At 44.2% G+C, this 22611-nt stretch overlaps 1 long non-coding RNA gene across 1 annotated transcript; it reads left to right on the forward strand.

Annotated features, from left to right (window-relative positions):
* Window positions 1-119: 119 nt before the first annotated feature.
* LOC129342875 (uncharacterized) lies at window positions 120-21424 on the forward strand. The gene is made up of 3 exons (XR_008598264.1): window positions 120-190; window positions 19915-19957; window positions 21383-21424. It is a non-coding gene; the product is annotated as an uncharacterized LOC129342875 (long non-coding RNA).
* The last annotated feature ends 1187 nt before the right edge of the window (window positions 21425-22611 follow it).

A 22611-nucleotide genomic window follows, 5' to 3' on the forward strand; every position in this document is an offset into this window, starting at 1 on the left:
ATACAGAAAGAATTCCACTAAAACAAAAGTTAATTAGAACCAGAATTCAATATGCTGACTACAAGTTCAGCTAACCTCCTTTTTCTTTACAGCATTACACCTTGTTAGGATTAAAGGTGCTACTGGACTCTTGCTCTTTTCCACTGCTACAGACGGACTAACATCACTACCCATCTTGATCTGTTCACAGGTACGTAAACTTCCTAGTTTAATACTCAGCCGCTGAGGCTGCAAATTCCTTTATTGTTTCAGTGGCGTGCTACTTGCACAAATAGTAACAAAATGCATAGAAGGTTCTGATGTCAGCGAATCTTTATGGATTAGCTGTTCTGTCATATCATTGTCACCTCTATATTCGTCTTCTCAATAATACCTAGAGTAAATCCAGAATGTCTGAGTCCTTTCTTAGAAGTTGTAAATAAAAATATAATTCTACAAAAGAGCAAGTATACGGAGAGAATTCAGTCTCTAACTTGGGCGGGCGCACCTCCTTTTTGTTCTTGGAAAATCTTGCTGAAGGCCAAGCTATATGTTACACATTACTCAAGTGCTCTGAGAGGCCGAGCAGCCATATAACAACTGCAAGCTCCTGGTAGCAACTCCATTTAGAATTGCTGCAGAGGATTGGTTTTGATTGGAACCCCGGTATGGTTCAAGGAGATGCTCTTGCCTTCTACTCAGGTCTGTTTCCCCAAGCCAAAATGGCACTGGAGGTATTATTTGGCCAATCGAGTGACAGCCTGTTCAGCCCATTCATTCAAGTGAATTTCTTCAAAACACATTAAAGGGATAAATGCTATATAAAATCAGCTGTCTAAAACAGTGCACACACTTTCCAAAAAAAGTTTTAAAGTAGTAATCTCATTATATTTATGTCACATGTGCATCTGTCTGTCTAACAGATAACATAATGGTTTGCAAATATGGCACCATTGTGGGTAAGGGAGTTCCAGCATTTGGTATAGAGAAGGCTCTGACTGCCCCCTATTGGCAGAACCAAATGGAGTGAGCATTACAGACAAAGCCATTACTTCTCCCTGAATAGCTTTGCTAGAGAGAAGTGAGAGTGGGGCTTTTGAAGCCATGGACTAGCAGCAGAAAAGGTGGGTTCCATCTAGAATTCAGGTTGGAATTGTGTGGAATTAACATCCCAGGTGTCCCCAGTTTGAAGTGGAGCAAAGTTTCATCAGACATAACTAAGAGAGCTTGGTTAAAGTCTATGCAGCTATAAGAAAATTCCTTTAACATTTTCCTTGGTGCTGAGCAGCATTTATCTGAGCCCGGATGCTATATGGCACCTGTTTGAGGGGCTCATCATTGCCTCTTGGCACAAATCTGTGTAGGTGATGAAAAACAAAACATGGGAACATTAGCTGTGCTGAATTTGGATTGGAGTGGGGTTGCCGTTAGTGGAATGCTTGTAGTTAGAAATGGTCACGAACAGAAAAAAACCCCGAACATGATGTTCGTTGTTTGTTGCCATCCACGGACAATGAATATTAACAAACATGATCCTGTTCACAAACATATTCGTAGTTGGACGTTGTTGGGTGCCAGAATGGCACCCTTGGGACTTAGCTGAACTTGAGCCAGGAAAGGCATGATCCATGGGTCTCCCCCTTTGCTGTCATTTTCACTGCACAGTGGCAAAAACAGCAGTGTCTGCTGGCAGCTGCTTTGAGGGGTTACCAACTGACCTTCCCAACATCCAATACCCACCAAATTTGCAGGGGACATAGCCCTCACTGTCCTCTGAAGATGCACCCCCCCCCAAGTTTCAGAGAGATTGCACCCCGGGAAGGGCATGATCCAAAGGTCTTCCCCTTTGCTGTCATTTTCTCTTAATGGTGGCAAAAACAACAGTGTCTGCTGTCAGCTACTTTGAGGGGTTACCAACTGACCTTCCCAACATCCGATACCCACCAAATTTGCAGGTGGCATAGTCCTTGCTGTCCTCTGAAGACGCACCCCCCCCCCAAGTTTCAGAGAGATTGGACCCTGGGAAAGCCATGATCCATGATGAGTCCTTCCCTTTCCTGTCATTTCACAGTGGCAAAAACTGGACTGTCTGATGGATGCTACTTTGAGGGGTTAAAGCCAGAAGGAAAGCCAGAAGGAGTTCAGACAGAGTTCAGACAGTCCATGCCTACGTTGCCAAGGGAATTGATTGAATGGCGGCAGAATGTCTGGATTTACAAACGGCTGATGAACACCATGAACAGGGCTTGGAATGAACTCATGTTCATTGGGAATGGGGCCTCACAAACAGCTTGTTTGCGAACAGCTGATCAGGCTGTTTGTGGCTTTTTTTGGTTCGTATTGCTGTTCATGCCCATCTCTATAGTTGACCCAAAAAGGTACACTTCATATTGTGACATTGATCACCTAATTTAACCCATACGTTTGTCTTTTGTTCTCATTTTGGGGTATATGGGAAAATCTTTTCCAGTACAGTGGTTCATTGAATATTGCAGTGCCATTCTTTGATTCAAGAAGAGATCTAACCATGCCCTGAAAAAAATTGACTCTATTGTTTTCAACATATATTAATTAAGTTCAAGTCTCTTTGATGTTCTTTGAAGCAAGTGTTGCACTTTTACAGTTTATTTGCCATTTTAGTTTGAGCTGTAATAACTGTAATAAATGATTGACTTAAGCCTCTTTAAAAGCATTAAACCTTTATGTGTATTTAACAAGAGATGTTTTCCTACACCAATAACACCAACATGGAGTTTTAGGATTCTCTTTAGGCTCAGAGATCTCCATTCCTACTCGTGTCTGAAGAAGGGAGCTTTGACTCTTGAAAGCTTACACTCTGAAAAGCCGGTTGGTCTCTAAGGTGCCACTGATGCATTTGATACATTCCCCTCTGCAGTTTTGTATGGGAGATTCTCCCACCTGCCTTGGCAGCAGCGCTGTTGTCCCTGTCCAAATAAAGTGGTCAAAAATATCACACACATACTTTTGCACTGCGAATTCTATCAAGAAGAAAGGATACAATTAATCATACCACTACTCTATAGATTTAAACCATTAGAGTATTACATGGAGTTTAGTCCTGAAACCCTTCGGGCATATCTTCTAGAGGATAGCCAGAGAACTGTATCTTACGCAGTTGCAAAATTTTGTGTGATAGCACTCAGAAAGCAGAATCATTTGACGAAGGAAATGTCAATTGCTGGGAAGTGAATTAATGAAGTGAGTTTTACTGTTAGATCTATCTATCTATCTATCTATCTATCTATCTATCTATCTATCTATCTATCTATCTATCTATCTATCTATCTATCTATCTATCTATCTATCTATCTATATGATTTTATCTTTTATGTATTTACCCATTTTAAGTATTTAAAAACTGCTCTTTTTATCTGTACTTTACTTGGCTGATCTTGTGACTGTAATAAACCCATTGATTGATTGATTGACTGATTGATTGACTGATTGATTGAAAGGACGTGAGGAATTGGCTGTGATTATCTTGGCTCAGGGGTAGACTGGTCATTATGGCTACTAGGCCTTTCCCTGGCGTGCCAAATGGTTCCGTTCTTCTCAGACAGGCACATCAGAGCTGTAATTCCTCAGCTTGGCCATAAATACAGAATTTCTTATGCCTCTGGCCTTGATGATCTCTCTCTGTGGCTTCACAAGGAACAAGTCTTCCCCATCCTTTGGCAACTGAGACCAAACAACTTCTCCTTTTGCAAAGAGGTGATCCCACCACCAAGGCAGTCTTATGTGATAGCCGTATACTCATGGGCAGACATTTTGTGATTGACCCTGCCAGCCTCCCATAGCAGTCATTATACGGTGGAACTGATTTGTACTCAAAATTGCAAAGGTACTCATAGGCACAGCAATTCTGGTGATCTCAGTAAGAGATCACCACAGGCATCAATTGAACTAAGCTTTGCCCATCATTATCCAATCCAGTTTTAAAGGTCACTATCATGGGCTGAATCCATTCTATTGTATTGTCCAGTCCATCGTGAACAGGCATATGATAAGAATGTGCTATGCGGAAACCGTGCTGTAGCATTCCCAAGTAGTTGTGTGAATTGACCTTTATTTAATTCCTGATTTTATTTCAGTAATTTCCCATTACCAAATTGGTAGTGTTTTCACGTTTGGTGTGGTTTTATGTTTTTGAAAGAATAATAACAACAATATAAGTAACAACACTCATATACCGGTTTTCTAGACAGATTATGAGGATTTATTGCCAACAAATTCACAATTCCTCAGCAAAAAGGACTGATATCACTTATTCTACAAAATGATCAGGGGTAGTGGGGATCTTTTACTTAATCATTTAATAAAATCAACCATAATTGCAATTTAATATTTTTTTTTTTTGCAAAACATCTACGATATTCCCAGACTGAAATAGGAAAATTTTGATTGCCCTTTATTCCAAAAGCAATGCAACCAGTATATATGACAGATTTTTTCTGGATTGAACTAATATGATTTGTGAACCGGGTTGTTCATTTGAATTGCTCAGGGTAGCAACACAGAAGAGAAGGAAATTGATGTCAACATAGTCTAGGATCTTCTTTATATCACACCACTAATCATCCTAATGAACAAATAATGGTTATTAGCACAAACATGAACAAATAATGGTTATTAGCACAAACATGAACAAATAATGGTTAGGGGTGTGCAATTTGGGTATATGATACCCGAAAAAAACACAAAACAACCTCTTTTGGGTTGTTTCGGGTTTTCCCGAAACGTTTCAGAAAATCTGAATCGTTTCAGGTAATCCGAAACAGCGATTTCCGAAACGTTTCGGTATTTCTGCTTGTTTTAGTAATGCATTTCAATGGGAAAAGGCCTCCCCCAGGCTTCCCGGAAGCCTGGGGGAGGCATTTTCCCACCAAATCAAGCCAAGCTTGGTGGGGACCTTCCCCTAACTCCCCTATAACAACCTCCCAAGTTTCAGAAAGATTGGACTTTGGGGGGCCAAGTTATGCCCCCCCCAAAACAGGTCCCCCTATCCTCGCCTAAAAGGGAAAGGTTTTTGCTTGCTGCTGCTGATCTCTTAAGTTGTGGATGCTGCTGATGATCTCCATGTTTCCTATGGGGGGGGGAATGAAGAGGCAAGCTTGTCCCCAACACTCAGGAGCCCTTCTACCTTTCCTCCCACCCCCCACCAAAGCTCATCCTGCTCCCACTTGGGGGGGGGGTTCATTTCATGGCCTCCCAAAGTAGGTGCTCTTCCCCGCCCCCTTTCTGCACTATTTCCAGCTGGGAAATAACAGAGGCTTGTCTTGCTAGGGGTGGCATTTTGCATGCAAAATGCCCCCAACCCTCAGGGGCCCTTCTCCTACCTTTCCTCTTACCCCCCACCAAGGCTCAGTTCCAAGGCTCAGCCTGCTCCCACTTGAGGGGGGGGGCATTTCATGGCCTCCCAAAGTAGGTGCTCTCAGCCCCCAAAGTCCACCCCCTACAGCCCCACACATACCCAATTCTCCCCCAGCTGCCACACACAGATCCAAATCCCCACAGTAGCTCCTCACAGGCCCAAATCCAGCCCCAGCAGCCCCATACAATCCCAGGAACAGGCTGGCCAGCCTTCTCCCTTTGTTTCCTATGCTGTGAACTATAACACTCTGTTTTCCAGAGCAAATGTGCACAGCCCAGGGATGCCACAATGGTGGACACACTTCTGAGTGCCAGCTTGTCCCTGGGAAAGAGCACCTGAACCACAGACACCCTCCCTCAAATTCCCCCACCACCTACAGAGATGGCTGGCCAGCCAGCCCCATTGTTCTCTATGATGGGAACCAACTGGACAAAAAAGAATAAAACATGAACAACACAAAGTTTTTTAAAAAAACATTTCTCCCTTTCAAAGTACAAGTAGGCAAAGCATTATGACACATTACACCAGTAGTCCCCCACACAGAAAAATAACATGACTCACTTAAGATCAGAGAATCACAAAAACACAACTCCTGTCAAAAACACTTTATTTCTTGAACAGCTTTAGGTTACACAGCAGGGGGGCACACCAAAGGGCATGGCAGCAGTATCTTACACAAAAATAACACAATTCACTTCATATTAAAGAATCATCCCAAAAAATTGCTGTCAAAAGCACTTTATTTCTTTAACTGCTTGAGGTTACACAGTAGGAAGGCACAACAGGGCGTAAAAGCAGTCTACTACACAAAAATAACACAACTCACTTCACATCAGAGAATCACTCAAACACAATTGCTGTCAAAAAAGGTGAAGTGGGCTGTATTATTTTGTATAGTATGCTGCTTTCATGCCCTGTTGTGCCCTCCTATTCTGTTGTGCCCTCCTATTCCTATTCAGGAATTCTGTTTTTGTGATTCTCTGATGTTAAGTGAGTCATGTTATTTTTCTGTGTGGGGGACTGCTGGTGTAATGTGTCATAATGCTTTGCCTAGTTGTACTTTGAAAGTGAGAAAATATTTTTTTAAAAAAATATTTTGTGTTGTTCGTGTTTTATTCTTTGATGTGCAGTTGGTTCCCATCATAGGAAACAGTACGGCAGGCTGCCCAGACTTCTCTGTAGGTGGTGGGGGTGTCAGGGGGTGGTTGTCTGTGTGTCAGGTCAGGTGCTCTTTCCCAGGGACAAGTTGGCACTCAGAAGTTTGCCCACCATTGTGGCACCCCTGCGCTGTGCGGAATTGCCCTGGGAAAGAGAGTTTAGAAGTTCCCAGCATAGGGAACAAAGCGGGAGGGCTGGCCTTTGCCAGCCTGTTCCTGGGGTTATGGGTGTGGGGATGCTGGGAGTGGATTTGGGTCTGTGAGGGGCTAATGTGGGGAATCGGGATTTGAGTCTGTGTGTGGTTGCTGGGGGGGGGGAAATGGGTTTGTGTGGGGCTGTGGGGGTGGACTTTGGGGGCTGAGAGCACCTACTTGGGGAGGCCATGAAATGCCCCCCCAAGTGGCAGCAGGCTGAGCCTTGGTTGGGAGTGGGAGTAGAGGTGGGAGAAGGGCCCCAGAGGCTTGGGGGGCATTTTGCATACAAAATGCCACCCCTGGCAAGACAAGCCTCCCCCAGGTGGAATTGGTGGAGAAAAGAGCACCTACTTGGGGAGGCCATGAAATGTCCCCCTAAGTGGGAGCAGGCTGAGCCTTGGTGGGTGGTGGGAGGAAAGGTGGGAGAAGGGCCCCTGAGGGTTGGGGGGCATTTTGCATGCAAAATGCCACCCCTGGCAAAGGAAGCCTTCCTCTTCATTTTTTCCCCATAGGAAATAATGAAGAAGATTAGCAGCAGCAAGCTAAAAATACGTTCACGTTTCCCTTTTTTAGGCGAGGATAGGGGGACCTGGTTTGGGGGGCCATAACATGGTCCCCAAAAGTCCAATCGGTCTGGAACTTGGTGGCTTGTTAGAGAGGAGTTAGAGGAAGGCCCCCACCAATTTTGGCTTGATTCGGTGGGAAAATGCCTCTGCCAGGCATCCGGGAAGACATAGGCATTTTCCCATCAAAAGAAACCCGAAACAACCCAAAACGATACCTGAACCGCTAAACCCGAAATGGCTTGCCGTTTCGGATTTAGCTGTTGCCGAAACAGATTCTCGTTTTGCGTATACCTGAAATGAGAATCCCGAAACAGTGTGCCTTTGCACACCCCAACTAATGGTTATTAGCACAAACATTCCCAAGGAACAAATGCTGCAGGGGCTATTCAAGATATTTTGTCCCTCGGAGCAAGGCATACCCATGTCCTAGAGCCCACATCAATGCTGGCCGCGTGTTAGGTTAGAGCAGGAGTCCCCAACATGGTACCTTTGGGCACAATTGCACCCACTGATACCTTTCATGGTGTCAACCAAATGTTTTAAGAAAATGGATGGGGATAGATGGGGCTTTTGCAAAGTACAAATTCAGATTGGCTAATGGAGTTTGTTTGGCTGTCCGGATTTTTTAAAAAAACATTGCTATGGCAGAAACTGATTCCACAGCACAAGGATTTTCACTGTGTGACTAAAAGTGAAGCCATTTTGTGGCAGCCATTTTGTTACTATGCCCATCATACTGCGCCAGAATTCCAAATATGACCACAGGCCCAAAAGGTTGGGGACTCCAGGTCTAATGAAGGTGTAAGTCACCACCACCTGTACTGGTGATGGCTTTCTTGTAAAACTTGGAGGCATCATTGAAAGGGGAAAGAGATTAGAAAGCTCCACCCACCATGACACATTAGCATGACACTGTGTAATGACACTTGCGGAAGACCTCTGGAAACATGAGAAGTTAGTGGTGTGCCAACATGTCTCCATCCTGTGCCTAACCTACCTTGTGAGCCAGGACTGACTGTGGAGATGTTTTTCTCTCCGTTTCACTTTGTTATTGCACTTGGGAGAGGGTTTGTTTTCATGTTAAGCTCAGGGGTCATTTTGTAGAAAAAGAGCTGGAGTAACTCATTAGCATAACTCATTAGCATATGCCACGCCCCTTGCCAGCACCAGAAGTATGTCATTAGCATAACTGATTTGCATGTGCCACTCCCCCTGACATCACCTATCATGGCTGTTTTAGACCCAATCCTGGCCATTCAGGGCCGAAATTGGGCCCAAAATGGCAAACGGGCTGAAAATGGCTGAAAAGGGCCCCAAAATGGTCAATATTGGGCTGCTGCTGAGTGCGAGAGTGATCCATCACCCGTCAGAGGCCCAATCCGGGCCGTTTTGGCCCTAATCCAGGCCAAAATGGGCCCAAAATGGCTGAGAGTCAGGTGGTGGGTCCACCTGTCATGTGACCTTTTTGAGGAACTGCCGGAACTGCGTTCTTGTGCATTCCCTCTCGAAAGGAGCCCTGGTTAAGCTTATGCACCTGGAATGGGTTTTTTAGGAAGGACAGTAACATTTCTTATATTGGTATTTGTCATATCACCAAGTTAGGAGTAATTTGAGTTAGGAGTAACTCCAAGCCATTTAGGAGTAAACAGTTAGGAGTAGGGATGTCTGCTTTGAGTTTCCATTCAGGTAGCTTCAGCATTTCTGAATCAACCCTAGCATTGCTAAGCCAATTCAGAAATACTGAAGCAAAGCTTTCCAAAAGCTTCAGAGCATTTCGGAAAACTTTGGGTAGCAGCTGCAGCACTTTTCTTGCCATTTGCAAAGAGCAAGAAAAGTGCCGCTTTCAGCTTCCCATGTGTTTTTACCCAATGAACGGGGGAGGAGGGGGTTGTAGTGACTCACTACAACCCCCTCCTCCCCCCTCCCATTGGGTGAAAAGGCGGTGGGGTGGGAAGCTTGGAAGCAACACTTTTCTTGCCATCTACAAACAGCAAGAAAAGTGTTGCTTTCAAGCTTTGGTGTGCTCCATAAAGATTCCGAATCTTTACAGAGCATACCGAAGCGGTTTAAATACCTGCATCCTGAAACAGCTTGCTGTTTTGGGAGTCAGGTCATTCCAGATTGTTTTCCCACTTTGAGTAAACCTGAAACGCGAAACTCAAATCTTTTTGCACACTCCTAATTAGGAATACACAGCACACACACAGGAGTAACCAAGTTTTCTAAAACCAATATAAATCCCATGGAACTGCCTCAACAGTGCAATCTCCGCCTAGACTGCCACTGCAGAACAGCGCTGTGCATTTGGCCAGAGGGAGATTTGTTTGTTGTTGTACTTAAGCAGGGCTCATTTTGAGGTTGAACACACAGGAATGCAGTTCTGGCAGTTCCCCAAAGAGGTTGCATGACAGCTGGCCCTGCCCACTTGACTTTCAGCCATTTGGGGCCCATTTCGGCCTGGATTGGGGCTGAAATGGCCTAGATCAGGCCTCTGACAAGTGGTGGATTATTTTCTTGCTCAGCAGCGGCCTGATCCTGACCATTTTGGGCCCCTTTTTGGCCATTTTCAGCCCCTTTTTGCCATTTTGGATCCAATTCCGGCCCTGAATGGTCAAGATTGGGTCCAAAACAGCCAGCATAGGTGATGTCAGGGGGTGTGGCATATGCTAATGACATACTTCCGGTGATGTCAAGGTGTGTGGCATATGCTAATGAGTTCCTCCAGCTCTTTTTCTATGAAATGACCCCTGTACTTAAGGAATTCCATGAAGCTAGAGGGACAAGAGCATGTATTATTCTCCTGCAGTGATTCTTCGGTATATACATTTGGTCATGCAAAGCACTGCATTCCTTCTCAGGTTCTGAAAATGATGTTCTTTCTGGAAGGTATTAACTGAAATGCATTTGCATGCCACTTTGACGGGTGCAACGAGGCCCACATTTTTACCAAAAGAATATTTCTAATACTGCCCAAGATGCTCCCAAACAGTCTTTCCTTATTCTCATCACTTATCTAGTGTGAACATGAACTGGATCAATGTTTTGCCATAATGGCAGCATCCTATAATTAATCTGAACTCTATTGCTTCATTCTTCTAAATATACCATCATTGCCCACTCGCTGTATGTGAGTTTTCAAAAGTATATCGTTTGCAAGCCAGTTCATTTCTTCTGAACAGCTGCAGAGTGATTCCATTAATGTTTTAGGCTTTGTCAGGCTTAAGATAAAAGGGAGACCATTTTAATGAGCCAACTATTTCTCAAGTGCTTTGTAACATTTTATCCCTACTTAAAAAGAGAGTTTCGAAACAGAATTTTCAGGAATTCATTCCAGGAAGATGGTACATGTATGCTAACCACATGTGGGATCAATCCCCACGTTCCTTGCTGAATCCCTTGAGTACGCATATGACTTACTCCATTTTGAGAAATGAAAAAAGGAAAAGAAAATGAAAACACAAACATTTACACTGACCATTTAGAATGAAGACTGGATCCCAAGCAAGTTCTGAATAAGTTTTCTATTTTATATATAGATAAAAAAAACTACTGCCATCTTTTGAAGTTCCTGGCTTTGTGGTTCTTAAATGCCATGTAAATTCTAATTTATATTTATAACGAATCGTTTTTATATTTTTAGAAGATAATACTTATTCTTTACGCTGAGCTAAATAGCCAAAGTTAGTCTGATCTCATCCGATCTCAGAAGCTAAGCAGTGTCAGCCTGGGTTAGTAATTGGAACAAACTACCAGGGTTGCAGAGGCAGACAATGGCAAATTACCTCTGTTAAACTGTTGCCATGAAAACCCCACCAGGGGTCGCCATAAGTCAGCTATGACTTGAGGGTGCTCTCTACTGCACACACTTATTCTTTAGGGTTTGCTTCATGAAATTCTGCCTGGCCCTACTCTTGCTATCAGATTCCTCCTCCAAATAATATTGGGGCACATTGAGGCTTTTTACAAAATAATTAAAATATTTGTTTGGGAATCTGAACACTGAACTCAAGAGGTTGCCAGTTACATCTGTTTTAACTCTTGTATCAGTAAGGAGAGAGGGCATTGGTGTGAGACAAATGATGGGGCTAGAAAGAGTTCTGTACATGCTCAGCAGCCCAAGTTTCCCCAGGACTTTTAATATATAAATATTATTTTACTGTACTATTTGTTTTCATTTTAATTATTTGAACTCCTTCCCCAGCAGTTGTGAGACTCCAAAACATCTTTTTTTAGAGTTCAGTGCAAGACTTTGGCCACATCCATATGGAGTGGGGAAAATCAGACCTGCTGTGGAAGGTGCAGCAAGGGGGGAGAGGTGGATGGAGACAGTGTCCTTGCACCTTGTAGCTGTGCTATTGGAGACTCCCTCTTTCCCTTCCTCATCCCTTCCTCTTGTAATCCATTGTATGGGCACAGAAGCAGCATCGTGCCAAAGTGCACACAGCCCCTTCCCCCAGTGCCAGAGAATCCCCCTCCCTCCTTTCCTAGGTGCTCTAAACAGCTCCATTTGCTGGAGGAAATAATCCAGTTAAAAGACCTCAAAGGGGGAAAGTATGGAGACTACAGACATTGTGCTTGGGAAGAGCACAATGTCTTGTAGAAGTCCCCCCCCCCAAAAAGTCAGGGCCATCCAGTTGGCTGCATGGGGCAAAATTGCCAGATGGAAGTAGCCACAATGTCCTTTGTTCTGGGGGTAGTCCAAATCCTATTAATATTTTTAACAATTAGTTCTTGCTTGAACCAACTCTACAATACTCACTGCTTAAGGTGGTTGAGTAGTAGGATCCTAAAATAGAAAAACAAGGTATGTATCAGTAACGATCTACATTTTAAATTTTTTAAAAACTTTTCTCAACAAACAATCCTGGAAGTTCTCAATAGAAAATTTAGACAGGCAAGTAGGATGCTGATTATCGGTCTCCTTGGACAGATCCAGTATCCTCAAGTGTTCTGTATGGTCCATGAGCCGGGCGGCTGCTCACTTCCCTCTACCACCCACTCCCCAGCCCTTCCTCTTGTAATCCATTGCACAGGTACAGAAGCACCACTGTGCCAAAGCGCGCACAGCCTCTTCTCCCAGTGCCAGGGAATCCCCCTCCCGCCTTTCCCAGATGCTCTAAACAGCTCCATTCTCCTGGAGGAAGTAATCCGGTTAAAAGAGATCTATGGGGGAACATATGGATATTGCATGCATTGCACTTGGGAGAAGCACAATGTCTTGTAGAAGTTCCACCTCCCCCTCCCCCCCAAAATCAGGGCGATTCAGTTGGCTGCAGAGTGCAAAATTGCCACAGGGAAGTAGCCATGGTGACCTTCGTTTTTGTTCTGGGGGCAGTCCAAACCCAGTTATTGTTTTTAACAAATAGTTCAGGCTCAGACCAATTATACAATACTCAGAGCTGCAGGCGGTTTAGTAGTATGACCCTAAAATGAAAAATCAAGGCATCAGTAACAATCTACATTTTTTAAAAAAAATCAAGATTCCTCAGCAAACAGCCTGGAAGTTCTCAATAGAGAATTTCGACAGGCAAGTATGAATCTGACTAAAGGTCTCCTTTGATGGATCCAGTGCCTTCAAGGGTTCTGTATGATCTATGAGCCGGGCGGCTGCTCACTTCCATTGCATGGGTACAGAAGCACCATTGTGCTAAAGCACACATGGCCCCCTCTCTCTAGGCCAGGGAATCCCCCTCCCCTCTTTTCCTACTGCTCTAGAAAGCCCCTTTCTGCTGGAGGAAATAATTTGGTTAAAAGGGATCAAAGTTTGGATATTATATGCATTGTGCTGGGGAGGAGCACAATGTCTTGTAGAAGCTCCCCCCTCTGTCTTACTATATAATTCCCTTATCATCTATCCAATGACTCACATTAGTCCTGGTGCACTTGCGCGGCGCACCAGGATAAAAGCGTGCCGGGGAACGCCACAAATGGAAGGCACAGGCTCAGTAGCCCAGCTGGAGGAAGAGGACGGCGCAGGAAGAGCGACACGCTCAAGCCCCGGTGGAACCCATGCGATGGGGCAGAGGCAAAGCGCCCATCACCCTCGGAGCCCCGCCGTGCTGCGGCGCGCTCACCAGGGGCCAGGCAGAGGCTAAACACCCATCGCCCTCGGAGCTCTGCCAAGCCAAACCACAGTGCGCTCAGCAGGGACAGGGCGATGGGGCATGAGCAATGTGCCCATCGCCCTGTGAGGCCCACTGGAGCCAGGCATGTGGAGGGAAGAGTGAACCCGCTCTGCCCTCCCTGCCTGGCTCCACATCCCGCCTTCCAAACCTCCCCAGACCCCTCCTGCTTCTCCACCCTCCCCAAAAAACGCTTGCCCTTCCTACCTACCATTCCGCCCCACACCCCACCTGCCTCTCAGCCCCCCCAAACTCCCATTGCCTCCCTACCTGCCATTCCTCCCCACACCCCACCTGCCTCTCAGCTCTCCCCAAACTCCCATTGCCTCCCTACCTGCCATTCCTCGCCTCACCCCACCTGCCTCTCAGCCCTCCCCAAACCCCCGTAGCCTCCCTACCTGCCATTCCTCCTCACACCCCACCTGCCTCTCAGCCCTCCCCAAACCCCCATTGCCTCCCTACCTGCCATTCCGCCCCACACCGCACCTGCCTCTCAGCCCTCCCCAAACCCCCATTGCCTCCCTACCTGCCATTCCTCCCCACACCCCACCTGCCCTCAGCCCTCCCCAAACCCCCATTGCTTCCCTACCTGCCATTCCGCCCCACACCCCACCTGCCTCTCAGCCCTCCCCAAACCCCCATTGCCTCCCTACCTGCCATTCCTCCCCACACCCCACCTGCCTCTCAGCCCTCCCCAAACTCCCATTGCCTCCCTACCTGCCATTCCGCCCCACACCCCACCTGCCTCTCAGCCCTCCCCAAACTCCCATTGCCTCCCTACCTGCCATTCCTCCCCACACCCCACCTGCCTCTCAGCCCTCCCCAAACCCCCATTGCCTCCGTACCTGCCATTCCGCCCCACACCCCACCTGCCTCTCAGCCCTCCCCAAACCCCCATTGCCTCCCTAACTGCCATTCCTCCCCACACCCACCTGCCCTCAGCCCTCCCCAAACCCCCATTGCTTCCCTATCTGCCATTCCACCCCACACCCCACCTGCCTCTCAGCCCTCCCCAAACCCCCATTGCCTCCCTACCTGCCATTCCTCCCCACACCCCACCTGCCTCTCAGCCCTCCCCAAACCCCCATTGCCTCCCTACCTGCCATTCCTCCCCACACCCCACCTGCCTACCCCATTGCCTCCGTACCTGCCATTCCTCCCCAAACCCTCATTGCCTCCCTACCTGCCATTCCACCCCACACCCCACCTGCCTACCCCATTGCCTCCCTATCTGCCATCCCTCCCCAGACCCTTCCTGCCTCTCACCTCTCCCCAGACCCCCCCTTGCCCCCCACCTGCCAGCCTTTTCTAACCACCCCCCACCAGCCCTCCCCAGCCCCATCTTTCTAGAGCCCATTGTATTTATTTGCACAACGGACCCTGTTTCAAGTATATATATAGTTCATGCTCAGACTGATTATACAATACTTACTTCTGCAGACTCTCCAGTAAAAGAACTCTAAAATAGAAAACCAAGATATATATCTGTAACAATCTGCCTCTTTTTTATAGTTTCCCCAGTGAACAAACCTGGAAAATTTTATGGCAATGTAGACAGGCAAGTATGATTCTATCATATAGCTCTCCTCTGATGGATCCAGTGTATTCAATTGTGCTCTGTGATCCATGAGTCAGGTGGTTGCCCCCTCTCCCCTCCCTCCTTCCACAGTGACAAAGATCACATGACCTCATCTCCCTCCCTTCCCTTTCTCCCCCATTTTCCCTTTCTTACTGAACGGGAAATAACCCAGTTAACTGGGCTCAAAGGGGGGGGGGAGTATGGCTCTACAATACCTGTGTCGTGCTTGGGGTGAGCGCAATGTGTTATGGGAGCTCCCCCAGCCCCCCAAAAATCAGAGCCATCCAGCTGGCCACATGAGGCAACATCTCCATGCGGAAGGAGCGCTATGACCTTTGTTTTCAAATATTTATATATATATATATATATATATATATATATATATATATATATCTTCACTCAAACCTATTATAAAACACTATTGGAGATACAGCAGGAGCATATGCACCCTAAAATACAAAGAGACGTTATCTGTAGCAATCGACATTTTAAAAAAACTTCCCCAGTGAATAACTCTTCTTGGCAGCTGCCACTTTGTTCGGCAGCTGTTTGAGTTGTTCAAAGCAAGCCACTATATCTTTGTCTGTCTTACAGCTTGATTGTTAGTGCTGAACCAGATGAGTTTGGTCGCTGGACAGTTTCTCTGCAAAATTCTCATTCTCCTTTTTAATAGGGGATGATCTGGGTGCGCTCCACCAAAAGAGAAGTAGCATCTGCTTCTCATGGAGGTTATAGGCGGACAGATAGCACCAAATGGATAGTGTTTTATGGTCACACAGTCGTATTTAAGACATCCAGGTGGACACTTTGCTCTGACATTCATAGAATCGTAGATTTGGAAGGGGCCATACAGACCATCTAGTCCAACCCCCTGCCCAGTGCAGGATCAGCAAAAAGCATCTCTGACAAATATTCATCCATCCTCTTCTTGAAAACTGTCAGTGAGGGGGAGCTCACCACCTCCCCAGACAGCTGATTCCACTTTTGAACTACTCTGACCGTGAAAAAGTTCTTCCTAATATCCAGCCAGTACCTTTGTGCATGTAATTTAAGCCCATTGTTTCGGGTCCTACACTCTGCTGCCAACTGGAACAGCTCCCTGCCCTCCTCAAAATGACAGCCTTTCAAATATTTAAAGAGAGCAATCGTGTCGCCCCTCAACCTCCTCTTCTCCAAACTAAGCATTCCCAAGGCCCTCAGCCTTTCCTCGTAGGGCTCAGTCTCCAGACCCCTGATCATCCTCGTCGCTCTCCTCTGCACCCTCTCAATTTTGTCCACATCATTTTTGAAGTGAGGCCTCCAGAACTGCACACAATACTCCAGGTGTGGCCTGACCAAGGCAGTAAAGAGAGGGGCTATGATCTCCTGCGATTTCGATGCTATGGCCCCTTTGATACAACCCAGGATTGAATTGGCCTTTTTTGCCACCGCATCACACTGACTGATGAAACACCGCTGACCACCACTCTTTGAGTGCGGTCCTCTAACCAGTTCCTTATCCACTGAACTGTCCTATAGTCCAGTCCACAGTCTTCCAGTTTGCCCATCAGAAATGGAATGCAGTTTAGTATGGGATAAGTTGCCATCATTACTGGGAGGAAGGATCTTGCCACTGTAGCCCATGCATTGGTAACATCTAGATTAGACTACTGAAATGTTCTCTACATGGGGCTGCCCTTGAAGACTGTCTGGAAGTTTCAATTGGTGCAGAATGCTGTAGCTAGAATCCCAACTGGAGTGGGTAGTAGGGATCATATCACTCCAGTATTTTTTCAGTCTGCACTGGCTCTCAATTTGCTTCCAGGCCCAATTCAAGGTGCTGGTATTGGCCTTTAAAGCCCTATACTGCTCAGGACCAGAATATCTTAAGGACCTCCTTCTCCCATATGTACATAGCAACTCATTCTGGTCATCTTCAGAGGCCTTGCTGTGGGTGCCTTGGCCATTTGAGGATTAACAAGTGATGACCCGAGAGAGAGGCTCTTCAGCCAGGGTACTAAAACCTTGGAACTCCCTCCCCAGGGAGATTTGTCTGTCCCCCTCTACTGCTATCTTCTGTTCTATTTTGTTTTGTCTAACATGCCCCCAATAATTGTTATTGGCCCTCCTCCCTGTTCTTTGTGTTGTGTGTCCATGTGGACGTATTTATTCTATTGTTTTAATACTAATTTAAATGTTTTAAATTTAAACTTATAAATTTTGTTTATTAAATTTGATTTTAATGTTTGCCATCTTGAGGGACATGCATTTTGGATTTTGGGTGGAAAGGCAGCATGCAAATATTTTAAATAAATAAATCATGAAGGTATTTAGAGAAAGGTTATGGAATCACCTGCTCCATTTCCTTCTTCAGTGGCTGGAATTTCACCCACCCTCCGTGGTGTAGGACAATAATTTTGGTGATGGATATCTTCTATTTCCCATTGCAGAAACTTGTGATACACCTTTTACTTGAAGGCAATTCATTTGTGATCTTCAAGCAGGCCCGTGCAATTTATCCCTTAAGTGAAAGGTTTAATGATCATAGTATTTCAAAAGCAACTCTGGAATTAGGGGCGGGGGTTCATAATAGTCATAAAAAGTTGTTATACTCACTGCACCAGATTTAGAAGATACATCTCACAGATACATATAAAAACAAGCAATTAGCCTGGATATATTCATAATTCTCTCTCCGCACAAAGATTCATGTCTGATCTACAAGCTTGCTCAATCAAAACACTTTGAAAAAAATCTTTTACTCCAGTTGAACAAAGACAGTAAACCTTTTCAATCTTAATTTCAAAATTAGCATTCACTTGGCTGCTCATAGTATTCCAAAAGCAATTCTGGGATTAGGGGGTTTTCATACTAGTATTAAAAAGTTGTTATACTTACTTGTAAAGGTGACAAAGGAGCCTATAGATACATATAAAGAAAACAAGCAATTAGCCCCTTTGTGCTTTTGGATATATTCACAATTTTCTCTCTCCCTCTCTTTCTCCACAAGTTTGCTCAATCAAAACACTTTGAAAAAAATCTTTTACTCCAGTTGAACAAAGACAGTAAACCTTTTCAATCTTAATTTCAAAATTAGCTTTCACTTGGCTGCTCATAGTATTCCAAAAGCAATTCTGGAATTAGGGGTTTTTCATACTAGTATTAAAAAGTTGTTATACTTACTTGTGAAGGTGACAAAGGACCCTGTAGATACATATAAAGAAAACAAGCAATTAGCCCCTTTGTGCTTTTGGATATATTCACAATTTTCTCTCTCCCTCTCTTTCTCCACAAGTTTGCTCAATCAAAACACTTTGAAAAAATCTTTTACTCCAGTTGAACAAAGACAGTAAACCTTTTCAATCTTAATTTCAAAATTAGCTTTCACTTGGCTGCTCATAGTATTCCAAAAGCAATTCTGGAATTAGGGGGTTTTCATACTAGTATTAAAAAGTTGTTATACTTACTTGTAAAGGTGGCAAAGAAACCTATAGATACATATAAAGAAAACAAGCAATTAGCCCCTTTGTGCTTTTGGATATATTCACAATTTTCTCTCTCCCTCTCTTTCTCCACAAGTTTGCTCAATCAAAACTCTTTGAAAAAAAGCTTTTACTCCAGTTGAACAAAGACAGTAAACCTTTTCAATCTTAATTTCAAAATTAGCTTTCACTTGGCTGCTCATAGTATTCCAAAAGCAATTCTGGAATTAGGGGGTTTTCATACTAGTATTAAAAAGTTGTTATACTTACTTGTGAAAGTGACAAAGGACCCTATAGATACATATAAAGAAAACAAGCAATTAGCCCCTTTGTGCTTTTGGATATATTCACAATTTTCTCTCTCCCTCTCTTTCTCCACATGTTTGCTCAATCAAAACATGTTGAAAAAAATCCTTTTACTCCAGTTGAACAAAGACAGTAAACCTTCTCAATCTTAATTTCAAAATTAGCATTCACTTGACTACTTTACGGTACTTTTATTTCTTTTCAAGGGCAAAAAGATATTCTTAGTTTAACACCAGTGCCAGTTATAAACATTTTCACTTGTTCATCTAGTTGCATCTGTCAGTATAAAATGACTGGAAGACCATTGACATGTCTGCTCTCATCCCAAACAAAAGTGGCAAATCTTAAATACTTTGAAAAAAATCCTTTATGCCTGTTAAACACAGACGTTAAACCTTCTCAATTTTAATTTTGTTATACACAATCTGCGTTTTGAATGCCTCTCAGCCAATTCCAATAAGAGACAGACACAGAGTCCTGTGAGAAAAAGCAGGTCTACACCGTGCAATTAAGCATGGAGGAACGTCAGTTACACAAAGAGTAAAAGAATCCCTTGTGTCCAATGCTCATCAGAGCTACAATGGTTGTGCAAAGCATTTTATACCTTTGTGTTAATTACAATATTGGGGGTCCCATTGGTTTGAAACAAGCAAACCGCGGTGCCTCCAAGAAGCGTGGGTCTCACGGTTGTCGGACTCCCAGACCACTGGCCGGCTATAGCATGTTGCCCCGAAAGAGGCTTCATACTGGTTGCTTTGGAAAGGACTGCCAGCAGATACTAAATCAAATTTTGACCCCGGAGGATAAGAAACTTGTACTAGAAAAGGCAAGACCTCTCTGCCAGGCAGAGGAAGAGAAGCAGCAGCCCCGGGGTATGTTAATTTGATTGTTCCCACAACAAATCCAAATTGGGACTACCGCACGGCTGCGGGCAGGACACAATATGCTACTTATTGTTCATGGGTTACAAAAGGAATGAAGGAAGATATCCCCAGGGTTGTAAATTTAAACCGGGTGTGGGAAATTAAGCAAAGGATAGATGAAGATCCTTCAGAATTTTTCGGGAGACTTTCTAACCTATGAATGGCTTTTTTATAATGCATAATGATGCAGGTGCGTGCTTTTGCTAATAATATCTTTTCCTCCTTTCCGCATAGTGGCCACCTTAACTACAGGTTCTTCGCATCATCACATTAGCAGGTATACATTCATATGTCAGTTTTCTGCTTGCATAGTGAGAGTACCTGAGAATACAGCAAAATTGCATAGATGCTAGAAAGGCTTGTGAAAAACAATCTTATCCATTAAATTCACTTCTATCAATTTCAAAATTAGCATTCCCATGACTACTTTAGAGTAGCCAGTTTGGTGTAGTGGTTTGGTGTAGTGGTGCTAGGCAGTGCCCCCCTGGCCGGTTGATGATGGATTGGGCCCTCCCCACCACCAATACCCCCGTTTTAAAAACTCTTTTACTGCAAAGATGCTCTGAAGTTGATTTAAATCTGATCAGTGGAATTCTGTGCTGCTGTTCTGATGTATGGAGCCCTGTAAGCTGCAGTACTGCAGCCCAAGCTCTACTCACGACCTGAGTTTGATCCCAGAGGAAGCTAAGTTCAGGTAGCCAGCTCAAGGTTGGCTGAGAGCCAAGCTACGAGTGATACCTGACACAGGTTGGACAAGTTTTGATGGGAAATGTAGGCGTCCTGGCCTTACAGCTTGGCTCTCCATTTAATTGAAGTTTACAGAAACCCTCCCCACACACACCCAGCAGAGGGGAAGGGGGGCGCCTGACAAGATCCTGACGCCTTCACTCCCCTCCCAACTGCATGTTCTCCCTTCCATAGACTGCCACTCTGTAAACTTCAATTAAATGGAGAGCCAAGCTGCAAGACCGGACACCTACATTTCCCATCAAAACTTGAAGGAAGATGACAAGTGTCCAAACTATGTCAGGCATCGCTTGGAGCTTGACTCTCAGCCTTCCACCTTTCTGAGGTCAGTAAAATGAGTACCCAGTTTCCTGGGAGTAAAGTATAGATGACTGGGGAAGGCAATGGCAAACCACTCCGAACAAAGTCTGCCAAGAAAACATCGTGATGCAATGTCCCCCCATGGGTCAGTAACGACTCGGTGCTTGCACAGGGAACTGCCTTTATCTTTACCTTTATTCTGATGTTTATATTTTTATTTGTATTTCAATTGTGTAAAACTGGATGTTTTAGTATTGTTAGTTTACAATAACTGTTTTATATATTTTAACTTTTATGTATTTGTAATCTGCCCTGAGCCTGCTGGAAATGCGGGGAGGGCGGAATAAAAGTAAAAAATAAATAAATAAAATAAATAAGAGCGCAGGACTCTGATCTGGATAACTGGGTTTGATTCCCCACTCCTCCACTTGAAGCCAGCTGGATGACCTTGGGTCAGTCACAGCTTCTCGGAGCTCTCTCATCCCCACCCACCTCACAAGGTGATTGTTGTAACTTGTAACATACTTTGTAAACCACTCTGTGTGGGTGTTAAGTTGTCCTGAAGGGCAGCATATAAACTGAATGTTGTTACTGTTATTATTGTGTTGACCATTATTTTCTTCTAATAATGATCTCTCTCTCTCTCTGTCTACAGGACATGACATGCTAGCAAGAGGATAAAAGATCTTTATATGTGCAAAACCTACTTTTAGCCATTAAGGATGTAGTCCTAAATACATTTTCCTGGGAGTAAGCCCCACTGAATAATGTGGACCTTACTTCTGAGTAGACCTAATCAGGCTTGCTCCTTATGGCTTCATTCCTGCAGATGCTTAGTCACTGGGAGTAAGTCCCATTGATATTAATGGGGCTTATGTCCTAGGACATAATGAATAGGCTTCATCTACAGTTTCTTCATCAACGCTATTTATTTTACAATAGTGCAGAATTAAAAATAGGAGAATGAGCCTCATTTTCTCCATTTTTTTCCCATAGGATTCTTGGTGCTCTACACATAGAATAAAGCAAAAACTCAACAATTATCAGGTCCGTTCTCACCTGCAAAAGTGTTCTGTTGTGTTAGCAAGCTTGCAGTCCTGACTCTGTAGCTTATTGGATATCTTTCTATACGTTAACATGACTGTTAAGAGCAAAAGACAGCCTTACCGGCATGACTTCCTTTGAGCAAAGGAGAAAGACGAGACCGGCAACCACAAAATGGAGTTTCATCCTGTCTTCTGTTTGGTGTCTTTCAGTTGCAAGGTGGAGAGCAATTACCTTCTACCTGCTCTATTTATACCATGAGTCAGCCTTTAAATTTCAATCCTATTTATACCATGAGTCAGCCTTTAAATTTCAATCCTGGTTGCCAAAAGTAATACTTCCATTGTCAAGGGGGACCAATCAGGAAAGTTTAACAATAATTTTTCACAAACATCATTATATGAAAGGTAGTAATTGACTCCATGATGGGCCACCTTAAAGGGAAACGTTTACGAACATGTTCCAGAATAAAAATATTTTTGCATGTTTATTTATAAATTAACATTTTTTTTAAAAAAAATATTGTAATTGGAGTGTTGCTGTTTCATGGTTCCCTAAATTAGATGAGCAAAGATTAGCTGTTTTATAAAAATGACTGACTCAGTTGTTTTGGATAAATGTTAATTATGTCAGCATCCCTTTGTTCTTTAAGTCCACTGACGTAGATATTGTTCCACAGTTCACTTGGCAAACATGTAAAACATTAATGAAACATTGCTTCCTGTTTATTTAGCAGTCCTTGTTTCCTCAGGCTAGGCTTTCCCCAAGATTTAGCACATACTTTGCCTTACTCCGGTCCCTTTTCCAGGATCCACTTATGCAAAACTCATATTTCATAAT

This window comes from Eublepharis macularius, chromosome 15 (genome assembly GCF_028583425.1).
Source record: "Eublepharis macularius isolate TG4126 chromosome 15, MPM_Emac_v1.0, whole genome shotgun sequence".
Taxonomy (NCBI): Eukaryota; Metazoa; Chordata; class Lepidosauria; order Squamata; family Eublepharidae; genus Eublepharis; species Eublepharis macularius.